Raw genomic sequence first — 17146 nt, 5'->3', positions numbered from 1 at the left:
TGTGCGACCCCACAGACGGCAGCCAACCAGGCTCCGCCGTCCCTGGGATTCTCCAGGCAAGAACACTGGAGTGGGTTGCCATTGCCTTCTCCAGTGTGTGAAAGTGAAAAGTGAAAGGGAAGTCGCTCAGCCGTGTCCGACTAGTAGCGACCCCATGGACTGCAGCCCACCAGGCTCCTCCGTCCATGCGATTTTCCAGGCAAGAGTACTGGAGTGGGGTGCCATTGCCTTCTCTGCTATTAAATACCATGAGAGTCTTAATCTTAAGGCTTTAATGGAAGCAAACATTGTTGCCCAAATGAAGTTCAGACATTAAAACCAGCAAAAGAGGATGTTGACTGCCGCATGTAACGTTATTTTCTTCAGAATTATTCATATAAACTATTCATTTGTTGATGGCACATGTGGAATTTTGCTGATGTCTGAGTTCCTCTTGTAAAAATGATCCATACGTTTTCGTATGAAAATGTTTTATTGACTTACTAAATAGTGGACATTCTTCAGGTAGCGGGGGAAATGTGTATGTGTGTTTAAACACACACATCCACACCCAGATCTATACCTGAATCAGGATTTGGCGCCTGTGGGGTTTTTCTCCGTGTGTGGTTCGTGCTCTTAGTGTGACATCTGTGAGCACAGACATGTGGCGAGAACACCCTGGAAGGTCGGTGAGCTACTTTCCCGCGCTGTGATTGCTTCTCTCGCTGTGCCATTCATTTCTGATTTAAATACCTAATGACTCTCATCAAACAACATTTAAACTTGCTATGAGATCCTGTAAGTGTTGCTTTAAATCATATTATGAGGAACAATGGCTGAAATGAGCTTCAGTGAGAGGCTGTGTCTCCGACGGGGCTTCTGCAGCTGTTGGTGATGGCGGTCGCCCCCTCAGCCGAACGGCCGCCGTCCTGTTGGTGGCATTTTGCCCATTGAGCGGCGTATAAAAACAGCGCTCCTGGTGCGGTGTGTTTCATCTCTGCACCGTTTTCGGGTTCAGCCTTGGCATGTTCTGGGGCCCGTCCTTTCCCCTTCTTGGTAATTTAGCAGAAAGAAAAACTGAAAAACTGACTTAAGGTGATGGCTGCAAGGTGAATAAAGTTTCTCAAGAAATGCCTCTTTGGTGTCTGAAACATTGGTCGTCAGCCAGTAATTATTTTAAAGGGAATTCATCCTGGGGCTGACAAAGCAGTGGAGTAGCTAATTTTCTAAGATAAGTGGAAGGTCCTTGCCATGTCTAAAGTGTCAGGATTAAACCTAAGTTATTTATTAGGTATTAGTGACTTTAGTTTTTTATTTTTATTTTCTAATTGGAGGATAACTGCTTTACAGTGTTGTGTTGGTGTCAGTCATACAAGAACGTGCATTCGTCATAATTATATAATTAATATATCTCCTTCCTCTTGAGCCTCCTTCCCCTTTCCCCTCCCACCCCCTCGGTTGGCACAGAGCATCAGGCTGAGCTCCCTGTCCTGTGCAGCAGCTTCCCGCTGGCTATCTGGTTTCCACGTGGTGCAGTGGCACCCCTCTCCAGTACTCTTGCCTGGAAAATCCCATGGACGGAAGAGCCTGGTAGGCTGTGGTCTATGGGCTTGCTAGGAATCGGACATGACTGAAGCGACTTAGCAGCAGCAGCAGCAGTATATATACATGTGTGTCAGCGCTGCCTTCTCAGTTTGTCCCAGCCTGTCCTTCCCCCACTGTGGCCGCAAGTCCATTCTCTACACCTGCGTCCCCATCCCTTCCCTGCAAGTAGGTTCATCAGTACCATTTTTCTAGATTCCATGTATATGTGTGAATATATGGTATTTGTTTGTCTCTTTCTGACTTATTTCACTCTGTTTAACAGGCTCTAGATTCACCCACCTCAGGTGACTTTAATTGTATTGATAAGCTACGATTTATGTAACAAATTCAATTGAGTTGACTTTTAACCACTGTTCCTGTGTGAACTAGTGTGAGGCTCTTTGCTAATATCTGAAAGGAATCAAAAAGATGGACCCAGAATAGTTCCTGACCTTAGAAAGCTTTGTAAGGATAGATGGAGACATAGATACAAACAAATGAGGATGCTAGATCCAACAGAATTAAGATATTTGAAAGAGCTAAGCAGAGGAGTCTTTGCACGTACAAAGCCATCAGCAAATGATTGTTGAAGTCAAGTGTGTGAAAGAATTACCTTTGAATTTCAGATATTTCTGTGTTACCATGAACTTCCTGAGTGGCTGACTGAACATGGTGATTGCCATTTGATGTTGTTTAGTCTAACGCTCAGGGACTAATTTAGCAGAGAAAATATACAATTTTTCCTGTTTTACCAGAAAAACTAGAAGCCAGAAGTTGTGTGTGTGTTCTTTATTTTTTCCTTTGTGCTTTTTCTTTTGAATCTGATTTCCCTCATCTTATTTTTTCCCCTAGGCTTTTTAAGAGGATGATATATTCTGAGGTTTATTTTATTTTGTTTATTTAATTTTGGCCATGCTGGGTCTTTGTTGCTGTGTGCGGGCTTTCTCTAGTTTTGGTGGGCCCCAGGGCATGTGGAATCTTCCTGGACCAGGGATTGAACCCATGTCCCCCGCATTGGCAGGCAAATTCTTAACCACGGACCACCAGGAAAGTCCTCTTGAGGTGTATTTTGAATAAGTTGAGGAAAGTAGCTTGGCAGGTGTGAAGAGCATGGGTAATCTGTTTGCAGAGGAGACAAAGACACTTGAGAGGTGGAAAGTCATAAGGACCAGGAAAGGAGCACCGGGAGTTTTTGGTGGACGTGGGACACATGGCAGCTGTGAGTGTGCTCCCCGTATAGAGGTTAGGAGGCCGTGTTCCCGAGTTAGACTGCAAAGTCTTAATCCTGGCTTTGTCATTCGCCAGCTGTGTGACCTTCGAAAAGTTAAACTACCTCTCCCTGTCTCAGTTTGCTCATCTGTAAAATGGCAAGAGTTAATAAGGTCTCCATGGATTCATGAGGACCAAATAAGCTAATCCACATAGAAAACTGGAGTGCCACTATTAAAAAAAAAAACACAAAACACTAACATTATTAGCTATTTGCCCCATCATGGGGGTGAGGTGGGGAGAATGTTTTTCAAGGCATTTGAAAGAGTAATGTATAAGAACATGTTTTTGGCATTGGAGTTTTGGTCACATGAAAGTGAGGAGAAAATGGACATTTCATTCAAAACCGTGCAGCACTAAACATTAAATAAAGAGGTTTCAGGGGTTGCCCATGGTGATTGTGGTTCAGGTACTTTAGAAGGTTGGGCATAATGGGTACCCTAGTCAATCCTTTTTTTTTTTTTTTTTATTGGAATCAAAGAAAATGGATACATAAAGATTTAAGAGGAGGGGGACATTCTTTTCTCCACAGCTGGTCATGAGCCCAGTGTAGTTGGCAGTAAAATGGATTGTTTGGAATGTGTCCCTAAAATCCTGTAATTTAATTTTCATTATTTATATAGCACAGTCGGTATACATGGCACTTCACTGCACACACACAAGGCCAAATCTCTGGCCTGTGTAGTTTCACCAAAGAAAATGCTGTGATGCAAATACTGGTACCTGCTCAATTAACTGCAGGTCGGTAGCTCCCTACCACTGATACGCATGGTCCTAATCAACAGGGGGGTGAACTACTGTTGGGGGTGAAATGAGGGGTCAGAAACTGGATTAAATAGTTCTGGGATGACAAGGAAGCCCATGTTCAGCTTCGTATAAAATCGGCGACTTTGAGGAATCCAGATAAACAAATTTTTGAGTATTGAAGTTAGAGATAGTAGCAACCAAGTTGTGTGCTACTGTGTAAAAGAAAACTATTAAAATATTAAAATAGTTTTTCTCCTGCTCACTCAGCTTATTTTGTTTTGTACACTATTAGAAAAGAGTAATTGTCTGGACGTGTCTTAGAGGAGATAGAGTAAGTTTTCTAGAAAACTCTAGACGTCTAACTTGGAGAATCTGTGGATCTCAGCACATATTTCAGGTTAAAAGTTGTGATTATCAGTGGCCCTCCAGTGAATGATATTAACTTCCGGACACCAGGAGTTGTTTTCACAGTGACTGGATTGGCCATGTTCAAAAAGCACATGATTTATTGGGCTTGATTATTTTCTGATTATAGTTCTTAGTTTTCAGAGGAGTCATCTGGGCCAGAAATAAGCTAATAATGTATTGAAAGGGACAGAAGCACAATCGGTTAGTTAGTTTTAGTTTGAATTAAGAAGATATTCCTGAGATTAGCAAGAGGAGTCAGAATCGAGGACATTATAAGCACTGAGGATCAGAATGTATTCAGCATATGAAAGCTTGCCACTAGGAGCCAGAAAGAATACGTTCCTCTGATCCTTTCTTGTTCAGGGTCCCTGTGCGACGACAGAATCTGATTATTGTACAAATCATTTCAGTTTGTGACGACGGCTTGGAGATGACTGCCTAAACAAAAATCCGCACCTAGAGGGAGGGGTTCCCCCTCTCCTGTGAAGGATTCTCTTTGAGAACTGTCAGAAAACAAAGCAATACATTCACATAGTCATCTTTCAGATAAACTTAGTACAATATACCCAGCAAATCGGTTCACACATTTGCTGTTTTAAGGAATTGGGATTCAAATCTTATCCTTGATTTTACACACTCAGGTTTTTAAGCATCACTTAGACTCGTTCAGATGACTGAGCCGAGTTAGAGGTTCATCTGAACACACAGCAGAGCCCTAGGTCTTTGCAGTGGGGTGGGGTGGGTGGGGGGTAAGGCCTGGCAAGGGTGTGACCTCACCATCCCTCACCCCATGAATAGAGAAGATGAGCTCTATGACGTTTGATGGGAATTTAAATTCTGGTCTAAGTTGATAAAACAGAGTTGTTATTTCATGTCCTCATCCTTGTTTTTCTCCATCACAAATGGCGGTTTGTTTTCCAGAGAGGTCTGGGCCTAGAGCAGCAGGTCACAAAACCTAGGGTTTTATAACATTGTTTTTCAGCCTCTTTTGGCTGAGTTGAATTTGCCTGGGCAGAAGTTTTCTCCCAACAGGGTACATCCCAAAGATGGCCTAGGAAATATTAAATATCTTCGAAAATGTAGATGGAGACAAAGCTTTGTTGGGGAAGTTTGCACCTGTTTTTTTTTTTTTTAATTCCTTTCTTAGGAGCAATTCTAATCCTTAAATTCTTTACGCAGTGGGTATAAATAGACACCAGTGGTGACTGTGAATGACTAGCTATGTAACTATATATCAGCTCGATCCACAGGATGTCAGAACAACTAAAAATTTTAATAAATTTTGTTAAACTACTGGTCAGGTCAGTTCTGTTAAACTACTGGTCAGGTCAGTTCTAACCCATAGGATGTTTTATTGTAAATACAAGCATGGATGTTGGTTTGACAGAGATTGTTTGCATGGGATAATCTATGATTTCAAAATGCATAGCCTTTTAGGAATCTTGTCATAGAATTTTATTTTATACCTTCATATTTTAAAAAGATAACACTGATCACATTGAATAGGAAAAATGCAATTAAAGTGAAGTGCATTTCTTTAGTCAGTAGTACAGCCTGCCTTGCTTCAGCAGGGAAGGTGTTTGAAGTTTCAGAACACAGAAGTGGAAGTAGTACAGAAGTAGAGCCTCTGTCTGTTTCAAAGAACGGCCGACTGCACAGCTGTTGGGAATCTGCCTGGAATGGCATGGAAGCTTGGAGAATGTTTCTGCTCAGAAGCTGGAACACGATCCTCCCGCAGCCCACACAATGTAGGAGCTGTGCTTTCCTTTCTCCAGTTCTTTCTTTTTCTCCGTTTTCCCCCTCTTCACTTACTCTGATTGATGGAAACACGTGCTGGGAGCTTTCCCTGACATTCTTTCCAAACACTGCAAGTATGAAATGTTATGGTGGTGCTGTGTCTATTTTTGAAAGTAAGGCTGTTAATGTAAAGCCTGTGTTGATATATTGGGGTGAATTATAATGGTGATATTATTGCAGCCTTCAAAGCTGTACATTTATTATTTTTCTCACCTACTTTGGGTTGCTGATACTTGATCATAAGAATATGCTGTACATCTGGTTAATTTGGGGGGACTTATTTGTGGAATCCCAAAAGTTAGACTTTGATTCTTCTTTGTATCTTTTTCAAGACCCTGTCCTATTATTAAAAAGAATAAATAAATGTAATCCATCACAGTCTTACTTGGCTGTTGCTTGGGTCCTTATCACTCTCATTATTATTATTATTATTAACGCTTGTGGTGAAGATATTTTTGTTGATTTATCATTAATTTTGCAAGTACAATAAAAACAGCATTGTCCTTTGGAGTGGCTCATCGCGACCCTTTTAAAGCTTTTTTAAAAATGTTTGTTTTTATTTAGTTTTTACAGCTGCACAGGGATGTGGGGTCTAGTTCCCGGGCCAGGGATTGAACCCAGGCCTCCTGCATTGGGAGGATGGAATCCTGGCCACTGGACCACCAGGGGAGCCTGTCTTTTTTTTTTTAACTTTTAAGCATTCAACTTAGTTACTTTTGTTTTGACATCTGTATATAAAAAGTTAAATATCTTTTCATATAGGAGGTCATGTTGGAATTCAGAAGCAAAGAGAAATTGATAGTCAGCCATGTGCCCTCCTGAATGGAAATCCTAAATTATGAAAAAATTAACCAGTGGATGAAATTATTTTTGAAGTCTGTTTTGCAATTGCATCAGTTCCTTAGAGGCAGGGCCCATGTCTCCCATAATCATACTGTATTCCTTATTTCTGGTAGATTGTCTGGCTAGAGGAGTTAGTTAATTATTATTTGCTAAATGGCTGAAAGAAAAAGTGAATGGTACAGTCCAGCACTGAATTTAACAACAAAGGTTCATTTTCCTCAGCACCTGTTGCTTGATTGGAAGACAAAACTGTTCAGTCATACATGATTTAAAAATATATGTGTAAATGTATGGGCTTCCCTGGTGGCTCAAATGGTGAAGAATCTGCCTGCAATGCAGGAGACCTGGGTTCGATCCCTGGGTCAGGAAGATCCCTGGAGAAGGGAATGGCAACCTACTCCAGTATTCTTGCCTGGAGAATCCCATGGACAGAAGATCCTAGCAGGCTATACTCCGTGGGGGTCACGAACAGTCAGACATGACTGAGCAACTAACACACATATGTATATGTGTTTGTGTTTATATATATATATTTATATATATCTCAGTATATATCTACGTGGTCCAGTGTGGAGAATTGTATGGATACACACACAATATTAATAATTGTTATTGGATGCATCAAGCACAGCTGTGTGCACAACCCATATTAAAATCTGTGTAATCTTCACAACCATTTCACAAGGTCACAGCTATTCTCATCTCCATGTTGCAGATGAGGAAACTGAGGCACACAGGCTTAGTCACTTTTCCAGGGTCCTGGGCTTTTAATTGGCTCAGCCCAGAATTGAAGGCGGACAGTTTGATTCCTGAGTTCCTGCTCAAAATCATGACGCCCTCTGACCTCTGACAGTATTTCACGTACAGACTTCTGTATAATACGGGCCTGTGCGTGATCTCTTAACTGCTGTGGAAGTTCTTTAGAAGTATGCTGAGGTTTAAATATCATCCCCGGCTCTTTTGTCAGCTGAGTGCTGATCTCATCTTTTTTTTTGGGTTTACTTACAAAGTCCCATCTTTTGAACTAATGGGTGTGTATGTTGATTTTTCTAAATTATTATGTTATGGACCCCAGGGCAACAGGTGATTAATTTCTGCCTTATAAAGTTTCAGCGACTGCCTTTAGGACTTTACTTACAAAGCACTGACCTTGCGTACAGCAGACTCACAACATTTGGTCCTCATTTGCGGAAAAAATGTATAATTAGGATCTGACCCAAAGAAACTTAAAGCAGGGTCTGGGAGATAAACAGATAATTTATAGAAGTACGAATGTAAAAGAGACATAAGATACGCGAGTTTGATCCCTGGGTCGGAAAGATCCTCTGAAAGAGGGCATGGCAACCCACTCCAGTATTCTTGCCTGGAGAATCCCATGAGCAGAGGAGCCTGGTGGGCTGCAGTCCATGGGGTTGCAAAGAATCAGACACAACTGAAGCGTCTTAGCATGCAAACAAGAATGTAAAATGGTCTTCCAAAGAGACAATGTGGAATCTTGGAATTTTACTCTTGTAGGGATGTAGAAATGATATGATCTCAGCCTCACCCTGGTGAGACAGTTAGGCAAAATCCTTTGGCTCTGGGGTGTCAGTTGTAGGATGAGTTACTTAGCCCCTGTGACTCAGTTTCCTTTCCTCGAAAATGGGGTGATAATAATACTACTCAGCTCCTTAGTTATATTGTAAGGGTTAAATGAAGGAGTAAACATATATGGAATACTTAAAACAGTGCTTGCACACAGCAAGTGCTTAATAAATATTATCACTGAAGTTATCATTTTACAATTGAGGAAATTGAATCTCAGATAAATTACTTACCCAAGGTTAACCCAGCTAGCTAAGGACAGAGCCTGGACTGGAATATTGACACACATGGACTCAGAGCTCTTAGTATTGTCTATAGAATCGTTGGGAAGCAGATCTCCACTTAACAATACATAATTTCTGCGTTTACCCAGGATCCTGTCTATATGATGAACTTTTTTTTGGTGGCCTTCATTTTTTTCTTCTGGAAAATACATATTAAGCTTTTTTTTTTTTTAAATGCCAGTATTATGGGAAGGAAAAAAAAAGAACTTCCCATACTTTTTTCATACATAATCCAAATTTCAAATGTATTAATTTTGCCGAATGCCATGGCAACATACATATCTGTTTTTCAGTTCATGAAAGGTATTTTGGGAATTATTGGCTCCTGCACGCTTGAGCGTTTTCGTCTTCCAGCTGTAGAAATCCACTCTGTATCCTCTTCAATTTGTGTTGTGCTTCTATTCAAAGCGAGAATAAAAGCAGTTAGTTTCTGGGTTGTAATATTCTTAGTGAACGGTGGCTTTCTAAAACAGTAACACCTTGACTGAAATGAAAACTCTCCCGTATCATAAAAGATATTCTAATTACTGCATCTAGTTAAAAGGAGAATAAATCACTGAGAGATTATTTTAAGTGCCTTAAATATAATAAAGAAGAATAATGGACGTTGAACAGCTTGACAAGTTTGATGAATTCAGACTATGGCTGATTTCTGCTGCTTTCTATTGCAAAAGGAGAACATTTTACTTTCATGGTATATTGTCAAAGGTAATTTTTGTTGGGGAAGATAAGGGGAAACCTTATCTTTGTCAAGCACTTACATACTTAGGCATTAACCAAGGCAGTCCATTATCTCGTTTAATCCTTCCCGACCTTATAGATAACATTATGCCCATTTTACATCTCAGAAAAATGAGACTCAGAGAATTTAAATAACTTACCTCAAGGTTCAGTTCAGTTCAGTCGCTCAGTCGTGTCTGACTCTCCGCGACCCCATGAATCACAGCACGCCAGGCCTCCCTGTCCATCACCAACTCCCGGAGTTCACCCAAACTCATGTCCACAGAGTCGGTTATGCCATCCAGCCATCTCATTCTCCGTCGTCCCCTTCTTCTCCCGCCCCCAACCTTTCCCAGCATCAGAGTCTTTTCCAGTGAGTCAACTCGTCGCATGAGGTGGCCAAAGTATTGCAGTTGCAGCTTTAGCATCAGTCCTTCCAATGAACACCCAGGATCGATCTCCGTCAGAATGGACTGGTTGGATTTCCTTGCAGTCCAAGGGACTCTCAAGAGTCTTCTCCAACACCACAGTTCAAAAGCATCAATTCTTTGGCGATCAGCTTTCTTCACAGTCCAACTCTCACATCCATACATGACCACGGGAAAAACCATAGCCTTGACTAGATGGACCTTTGTTGGCAAAGTAATGTCTCTGGTACCAGCTGCTAAATGGGATCTGGTTGTGCTAACCTGTCGGATCTGTCATCAGAGCCCACACCTTTTTCCTGTATTACCTTATCTCCACTGTCACAGAGATGCTTGTATCTTCCCCTTTGTTAGACAATGAGCGTGTCCAAAAGAGTTTAATTTCTTTTCTTCATTTTTTAAAATCTTTTGGCCATACTGCACAGCATGTTGGATCTTACTTCCCTGAACCCTGACCCTCTGCATTAGCAGGAGTCTTAACCACTGGACCACAAGAGAAGTTCCCAAGAGAGTTTGATTTCTTTGAGCTTCTGTAAAACGGGACCCATCGGGTCATTCTGGACATTCAAGGAAACACATATTACCAACTGACAGATGATGTGTTCCCAGAGTTAAGAGTTTTAGGTTTTGTTTAATTAATTAAATCTTCAATTGTGTCTGTAAATTTAAAAATATGTCTATTGAGTTTCTCGAAATGAAAATGGTGATAGAGCTGATAAAAAATAGGATGAATTTTCCGTTGGATTTGCCTTCATAAATGTATAAACATCTATTTAATTAATGTGGGCTCAATAGCAATGCTATTGTGATAAATGTGCACGTGTTCATGTGTGTATGTGTGTGTGCTGGTTATTGCTCTGTATGCAGGAGGGTAAAAATATCAATGATTAGAAATTTAAATCAGAAGCAAATACTTTATTTTTGCATTGTTTTCTCTTTAAAGAAGGTTATTGCTGGTAAAGTATTTTGCAAACATTTTTATCCAGAAATAAATATGAAACATTTTTAGTGGTTACACTTTTTTGTATTTCTTTTACAGTACATTTTGGATGCTAGTTTGTAGATTTTTTTTCCCTTAAATCTGCAAACGAAACAGAAGGCATTTCCAAATACATCAAATATAGAGAATCTATTAGTGCAGTTGCCTACCATTATGAAACGATACGTGTTTTAAATAATAGTCAAGCCAATTAACTTTTAAGATTCCATATAGATATTTGACTCTATTCATAGCTTTCCATTGAAGACATTTATGGAAACTATACTCATGAAACTCATAGAAATAAACTCTTCTCTGTAACCATTTTCACAGATGTTTGATATTTCTTCCTTAAATACCTTTTGATATTAAAGAATAATATAAAATCCTCTATTTCTGTGTTCTTATTTTTAACTCTAATTTTCATTCATTCGCATTTATAGGGATGTACCAATGCTAGACTTCCTAATTCTTTTCTCATGTTCAAACAGAAAATCTTACAGAATCTTATACTTTCAACACATCCATTCAGGTGTATTCAGGCTTTTTTGTTGGTCTTGTGGGAGTAAATATAAATCTAGATTATGGTTGTCTCAGTCTTTTTCAGTCAAGCATAGGTGGAAAAGTGTATGAGAGTTATTACTTAATGGTTCTTCTCATAATGTTAAATAATGTCATATTCTCTCTCTGTCTGATATGTTGAATCAGCTGAAGAGATAAGTAATAGCCAAAAGGATGAATGTGGCTCCATAATCAACGATGAACATGTTATGAGCCATCTTGATCCAATAAGCAGATGAATTATTCCACAATTGCATTATTTAATAAGAGAACAAACACTGTTAGATTTTTAATAGAGGTGCTGGTAGATAAGCTTATCTTTCTTTATCTTTTATAGCTAAATTTTTTTGTAAATTATATGACCAGTTAATTTAAAAAATGTACTTTTATAGCTGATTTGATTGAGAAATATGCTTAGAATATGTATATAGAATCATTTTTAGTAATGGGCCAAAATCTAATGTGGTAGCATTAAAATTATTTTTATTAAGAAAAGAATTTAATGTTGTTGAGAGTATTCAATTCTGATACAGAATAAGAAATTCTAATCCTATAATATATACTTATCTGTGTTATAAAATATTTGTGATGCTTATCACATCAAAATGATCATGCTTTCATAATTTATAGTGATTTTGATTGAATTAGCTGAACTGGGATAACATATAAATAGCATAAAAGAGAATTCTTCTAAAATTGTGAAATTTTCAATGTAGACGATCATATAAAGGTTAAATGACATTAAAGATAATAATGTGTGTAATGAACTTAAGAGAAGAGCAGTTAATAGGAATTTATCTCTTTGGTTATGGAGACAATAAGAGATCTTGGTCTTACAGTTGTTGCTCACATAGCAATTTTGAAATCAGTGGTCTTCAAATAGCACATCATGGCATTTACTATGGGAAAGAGGTATATTTCTTATACACACACACACACATGTGTGTGTGTGTAAGATGATCTCTGCAATGGTGGGGGTCTTACTCTTAAAATATATTGTTTTGCTCTATTTTACTTTTCTGTTAAATAAAATTTTGTGAACAAAATGAAAATAGGACATCATCTTTAAAAGGCATAATCAGTGACTGAATTTTTGAAGTGGAAAGGACGAATGAAGTCCTATGTACATAGAAATTTGAAAGACCAAACACACTGATTTATTGATAAACTAGATGTTGGTGAAACTGAAGTTATACCCTTTCCTTTACTTTTTCAGTTGTGATATTTTTATATGTCTCAGTCTTGAAGCTTGTGGAGCAGGAATATATTTGTTGGCTTATTTACATAGCTACCTGCCAATATGAAGAAAGGTAAAAGATTTTCACTAACTTGTTGCAAAAATGAGTTTCATAATTTCTCAAAATATGGTTAGCCTCTTGATTAGGCTAGGTGGGGGAGGGTATCAGATAATACTCACCACCCCAATCAATTAACATTTCTCAGCACATTTACTTATGTGCAAATAGTAAAGATATTTGTAACCAGTCATAGTAAATATCATCAAGTTTGTGAGTTAAATTGTATTGGGCAGATGTTAAGTACATTAAACATGTACTCTTATGTTAGACAAAATAGCATCATTATTTAGTGAAGAAAATTTCTATTGTTGGTTTTTAAGATGTTCTGTTTGTTTAGAGGTTTTGTAGATTTCCTGTGATATGTCTACATCTATTTTAAAATTTGTTTATTTTGCTTCTTCAAATGTGCTAGTTCTATATCTTTTGAATGTTCTGGAAATTTCTCAACTGTTACTGTATGTTTCCTCTTCCCCATTCTTTCTTTTTCCTTTGTGGAACTCCTCTTGGAAGGATTTTGGAACTTTTTTCCTTTATACTATATTCTTTTTTATCTATTTTATATTTTCTCCTTTTTTCACTTTTCTGTTTCATCCACTAGAACGTAAGCTCTATTAGGATCAAAAGTCTTTGTTTTGTTCAACACCATATACCAATTGTTTCCAAGAGTGACTCACTTAGAATGGATGCACAATGCACAATAGAAGTATTTGTTGAAGGAGTGAATGATTTCTGCATAATTTCTTCTATTTTTTTCAGTTAAATTAGCTTTCATTGCTTCTAATCTGCTGTTTAACCCAAGCGCTGTGTTCCTAAGTTCAGTGGCTGTGTTTTTAATTTGTTGATGTTCTATTTGATTTCATTTCAAATGTGTCCTTTTACTGTGATTTCTTTTCCTCCTTTTATGTCCCTGTCAACATTGTGAACTCAAAGTTGCTCAGTTGTGTCCGACTCTTTTCCACCCCATGAACTGTATAGTCCATGGAATTCTCCAGGCCAGAATATTGGCATGAGTAGCCTTTCCTTTCTCCAGGGGATCTTCACAACCCAGGGTTTGATTGCACTGCAGGCGAATTCTTTTCCAGCTGAGTCAGCAGGGGTCTCTTTCAAATGTTCTATTTGACTAGGTCTTGGGGTGCTTCTCTTGACTCTGCTGACTCTTCTGCAGTTGAGTACTTTGTGTAAACCATATGATTATCTCAATAGATGCAGAGAAAGCCTTTGACAAAATTCAACATCCATTTGTAATAAAAACCCTCCAGAAGGCATGAATAGAAGGAACATTCCTCAACATAATAAAAGCTATATATGACAAACCCACAGCAAACATTATCCTCAATGGTGAAAAACTGAAAGCGTTTCCCCTAAAGTCAGGAACAAGACAAGGGTGCCCACTCTCACCACTACTATTCGACATAGTTTTGGAAGTTTCGGCCACAGCAATCAGAGCAGAAAAAGACGTAAAAGGAATCCAAATTGGAAAAGAAGAAGTAAAACTCTCACTGTTTGCAGATGACATGATCCTCTACACAGAAATCCCTAAAGACTCTACCAGAAAACTACTAGAGCTAATCAATGAATATAGTAAAGTTGCAGGATATAAAATCAACACACAGAAATCTCTTGCATTTCTATACACTAATTATGAGAAAATAGAGAAATTAAGGAAATAATTCCATTCACCATTGCAATGAAAAGAATAAAATACTTAGGAATATATCTACCTAAAGAAACAAAAGACTTATGTATAGAAAACTATAAAACACTGGTGAAAGAAGTCAGAGAGGACACTAATAGATGGAGAAATATACCGTGTTCATGGATTGGAAGAATAAATATTGTGAAAATGAATATATTACCCAAAGTAATTTATAAGTTCAATACAATCCCTATCAAGCTACCAACGGTGTTTTTCACAGAACTAGAACAAATAATTTCACAATTTGTATGGAAATACAAAAAATCTCGAATAGCCAAAGCAATCTTGAGAAAGAAGAATGGAACTGGGGGAATCAACCTGCCGGACTTCAGACTCTACTACAAAGCCACAGTCATCAAGACAGTATGGTACTGGCATAAAGACAGAAATATAGATCAATGGAACAAATATATTTCTAATTTTTGATTGTGAGCTCATCTAGGGTGTCTGTTTTCTATGGAAGCCTCATGTGCTCTGGGTTTCGGGAAAGTTCTTACTAAGTGGTTTTATGTCAGCTTCTGCCCATTTCCCAAAAGTTTCATTGGTCTGAAATCAGCTTTTATGTTAACTTATGGCTTGGGGGTTCCTGAACTATGCAAATGATGTACATTTAGATTCTGTAAGTACATATGGAACGTGGTTAGAGATTTGGTTACTCATAGGGAACTCTTCCTTTGCCTACCAGAGCCCTTGCCAGAATCATGTTTCCTTGCCACTTTCTTGAATCAATGACTTGAAGACAGTAGTCTTTCCAGACCCTTGGCTTTGTGAAAGAGTCTGAGGATCTGTCCTCCTGTGGGCTTTCTTCAGCCCTTATCCCTTGGGACCTATAGATCTGCTAATGTTTCTAGTTGCGGGCTTTCTACTCTGACTGTCGCTTTCTTCTGGGAATTTCATTTCTTTGAGTTTGAGTATGTACTTAACTTTGTTCATTATTGTATTTTATCCAAGATTTTTACATCTTTTTAATTTCTGAAGGCGCTCATTAGCTCAGACCACCGTATTTTTGAAACTGGAAGTCCCCTCTCGTTTCTAATCTCAGTTGTTATGTCAGTATTTGCTTTGCTAGTCTGAATAGAGTGTGAGATGGTCTCCTGAACCTAGAGGATATCTGTCAGAAAAACCGAGCCTTCATTCTTTCATTTTGCCCTATGCGATCTTCCTTTTACCTTTCTACAACAAGACTTAAGCATCCACAGGAGATAAAGGAAACAGCTTGTCATTCATCTTTGTATCTGCTGTTTTTTTAAAAAATATTTATTTATTTTTGTTTCTTGGCTGCACTGGGTCTCAGCTGCGGCACGTGAGGTCTTCGATGTTCCTCGTGGCATGTGGGATCTTTAGTTGGGGCAGGCAACACTCAGTTACGGCATGTGGGATCTGGTTTCCTGATCAGGGATCGAACTCAGGTCCCCTGCATTGTTATATTGAAGTCTTATCTACTGGACCACCAGGGATGTCCCTGTACCTGCTGTTTGTTGATGGATCCCTGCATAAAATATGCCCAACATTGTCATAATTGATCTATAGCTTTGCTTTGAGTTTAGTATTCAGGGTAAGGCACTGGTATAGCCCTCGGATGACCAACACTGAAAGTCCTGATAAACTTGCACAGTCTGTCATCCTAATCTGGGATCCCTTCCAGAGACCAAAGAAATCCTTTCAAACTTTTCCTACTGTATAACCTCCGAGCTCAGGCACCAACTGAGGTGTTATATCGAGACGTCTTTGTTAGGATGCATTTTCATATATTGAAACGGCAAAGATAAATACCCATCTATTTAAAAAGAGAGCCTTGAAAGGCTTCTAGTCCTACTGAATAGGGAAAATATCCTCAACCTGTGAGAATGTCTGGAAGTATCATCAAGATTTATTCTGGGGGACTAGTAGATTTTACTTTTAGAACTACATTCAGTATCATTGTGGCTGGCCTGGACAGCCCTCAAGAATACACTTCATATTGATTTTATTGTAGACATCTGTGAGGCAAAGCAGAGGCAAAGGACAGCATACGCGTTTACCAGCAATGCAAATCAAAGGAGCCAGGGGCAACAAAATCGCTCCTAACACCTCTGCTCCTTTTTCTCTTGATTTGAACTAAAGACATGTATGCAGTCGAAATCCGAACTAGCAAGTGAAGGTCCACCATGGCGATAACCAGCTCACTCGGGTGATATACCATGTGCTTATAGGAGCAGTGGATTCTCTTGAATTAAAACATTAATCACTCTTGGCTGAGTCTCACAGCAGCCTGGGAGGTGAAGTGGGAGTGCTGGTAAAGAAGGACGTTCAACAATCTGTCTTGCAAGTGACAAAATGCCCCCCAGCCCCTCCAAATGCACCTTCTAAATTATGAAAACTTTAGAAAGTTCTCAAGATCTGTGGCCAATACTGCGAATACAAAGACCCATCCCTCAACACACACACACTTTTTTTTTTCTTTTTGCTGTTTTACGGGCATGAGAATCTCCTGTTATTAACAGCACATAATTCAAAAAGCGAGGCGAAAGAGGAAGGAAACAGTTGAGAAAGGAAGGTAGTGGCCAGAATGCTTGAAGGATTTTTTTCAGCTTTTGCAAAAATTGATACCATAATACTGTGCTTTCTCTTTAAGGCTTTAAGTCAGAAAGTGAAAGAAGTACTTTCAGAAACAGAATGGGAGATACAAAGAGTGCTCCTAACCCAAATTTATTGAGTTGTGCCAGCAGTAAAATTCAAAATGTGGACTCCCCAGAAATTTTAAAATCGTGATGTGTTAACGTATACCCTTACTTTTTGGAAATCTGTCTTGTGATAATTCAATAACATGAGTCAAATGCAGCATTCTGCCATGGGCTTCCCAGGTAGCGCTTGTGTTAAAGAGCTCACCTGCCAATGCAGGAGATGCAAGAGACTCGGGTTCGATCCCTGGATCAGGAAAGGGCACCCAATGCCAGTATTCTTGCCTGAAGAATTCCATAGTGAAAGAGCCT

The 17146-nt window shown here is 38.9% G+C and overlaps 1 protein-coding gene across 14 annotated transcripts in view; it reads left to right on the top strand.

Moving 5' to 3' along the window:
- TCF4 (transcription factor 4) overlaps nt 1-17146 on the top strand; it is a 385990-nt gene that overhangs the window by 39370 nt on the left and 329474 nt on the right. The gene's annotated exons all lie outside the window — the stretch shown is intronic.

Source organism: Moschus berezovskii, chromosome 28 (genome assembly GCF_049115385.1).
Source record: "Moschus berezovskii isolate FMDL1 chromosome 28, NW_MosBer_1.0, whole genome shotgun sequence".
Taxonomy (NCBI): Eukaryota; Metazoa; Chordata; class Mammalia; order Artiodactyla; family Moschidae; genus Moschus; species Moschus berezovskii.
Note: the sequence above shows the minus strand (reverse complement) of the source record. Positions and strands in the feature narration are given on the sequence as shown.